Below are 2,105 nucleotides of genomic sequence, written 5' to 3'. Positions count from 1 at the left end.
ATAACACACTCTAGTTTGACTTTATACCAGCTTAACTTGAATAACATATAAAAAGCTCTGCACCTTTAACAACTCTGTCCCTACCTCTTTCAGTTGTTATGTCATAAAATTACATCTTTATACACTTTGTATCCCAAAGCATAAACTAATAATATTTTAATGTATTAGTCTCTTAAATTGTGTAGAAAACAAAAAGTGGAGTTACACACCATTGTTTTAATAATACCAACTTTTATAATTGCCCATGTATTTTCATTTACTGAGATCTTTATTTATTCATATAGCTTCAATTTACTGTGTAGTGTCCTTTTATTTCAAGATGTAGGACTCCTTTTGGTATTTCTTGCAGGCAGGTCTGGTGGTCGTGAATTTCTTTAGTTTCTGTTTGAGAATGTCTTCATTTCTCCCTTACTTTTAAAGGACAGTTTTGCCAAATATAGGATTCTTCATTGACTGTTTTATTTTAGCACTTTGAATATATCAGCTCACTACCTCTGGCCTCCAAGATTTCTGATGAAAAATATGCTGATTATATTATTAAGGATCCCTTATATGTGACAAGTTACTTCTCTTTTGCTGCTTTCAAGATTCGCTGTTTGTCTTTGTCTTTGGACAATGTTATTATAATGTATCTTGGAGTGGGTCTTTTTGAGTTCATCTTGGCATTTATTGAGCTTCTTGGACATTTATATTCACATATTTCATGAAATTTGGGGAGTTTTTAGCCATTATTTCTTAAAATATTCTCTCTACCTCTTTTTCTCTCTCTCCTTCTTCTAGGACTCCCATAATGCATATGTTGGTCCTGTTGATGGTAACCTACAGTTCCCTTAGGCTCTGTTCACTTCAGTCTTTTCTCTTTCTGTTTCTCAGACTCAATAATTTCCATTGTCCTATCTTCAGGTTCACTGATTCTTTCTTCTGCCTGCTCAAATCTGCTTGTGAATCCCTCTAGTGAACTTTTCATTTTAATTATTGTACTTTTCAACTCCAGAATTTCTTTTTGGTTTCTTTTTAGGTTTCTATCCTTTGTTGATATTCCATTTTGTTTCATACATTATTTTCTTGTCTTTCTCCACATCTTCCTTTAGTTCTTTCAGCATCTTTAAGACAGTTGTTTTAAAGTCTGTGTCTAGTAGATTCACCATCATGTGTTTTTCTCAGGGACAGTTTCTGTTGTTGTTATTTTCCTTTGAATGGGCCATATCATTTTGTCTCTTTGTATGCTTTGTGGGTTTTGTTGAAAATTGTATATTGGATCTAATACTCTTAATAAAGTGGTAACTCTGGAAATCAGATTCTCTTCTTTCACCAGGGTTTGCTGTTTTAAGTTTTAGTTTGGGGATGGGGGCTGGGGAGGAGTTATTATTGTAGACTCTGTCTGTGCCAAGGATTAGCCTGAGATGTAAACTTAAGGTCTTCTCGGGTCCTTTCTTAGCCTATACCTCCCTCTGGGCATGCATGATGATTTTCTAGTTTCCTCTGTATATGTGGTTGCTTTGAATATCTTAGTCTTCATTGTCTGGCTACCAAAATGGCTAAAAAGAAAAATTAAGGGGAGAAAAAGGTACTGATGCTTTAAATCCCCTGGAAATCATTTCATCCAGAGGGGGACAGCTTGCAACAACAGGATGTATGTGTGCAGCAGTAAGGGCCACAGCCTCATTATCTGCGCATCTGTGATCAGAAGCAATAACCAATGATCAGAGCACAGATCCCTGATATTTGGAGATCAGGGTCCATTTTACCCACTATGACTTCTGCAAGCTGTGTGCAAAGTGCTCCAGAACACATACATGCACAGCTGCTTACAATGAGGCAGAGGTGTGGGGGATAGATAGTTGCCACTGTGCTAAGAGCTGAAATTGACTGAAATTAATCACAGTTTACCTCCAGTTTTTCTCTAGAAGTTGTAAGCCTTCCATAGAATCCAGAGTTTCAAAATCGCATCAGACAGAATGGACCAGTCATCTAGGTGGGGAGACAGATTTCCAGTGCTTCCTGCTCTGTCATCTTCCCAGAATAGTCTTTCTTTCTTGCGTTTCTTTCTCTTTTCTTTTTCTTTCTTTCTTTCTTTCTTTCTTTCTTTCTTTCTTTCTTTCTTT

The sequence above is a fragment of the Mirounga leonina genome, unplaced genomic scaffold (assembly GCF_011800145.1).
Source record: "Mirounga leonina isolate KUSES-001 unplaced genomic scaffold, KU_Mleo_1.0 Mir_200, whole genome shotgun sequence".
NCBI lineage: Eukaryota > Metazoa > Chordata > Mammalia > Carnivora > Phocidae > Mirounga > Mirounga leonina.
The sequence above is the reverse complement of the archived record's forward strand: the minus strand, read 5'-3'. Positions refer to the sequence as shown.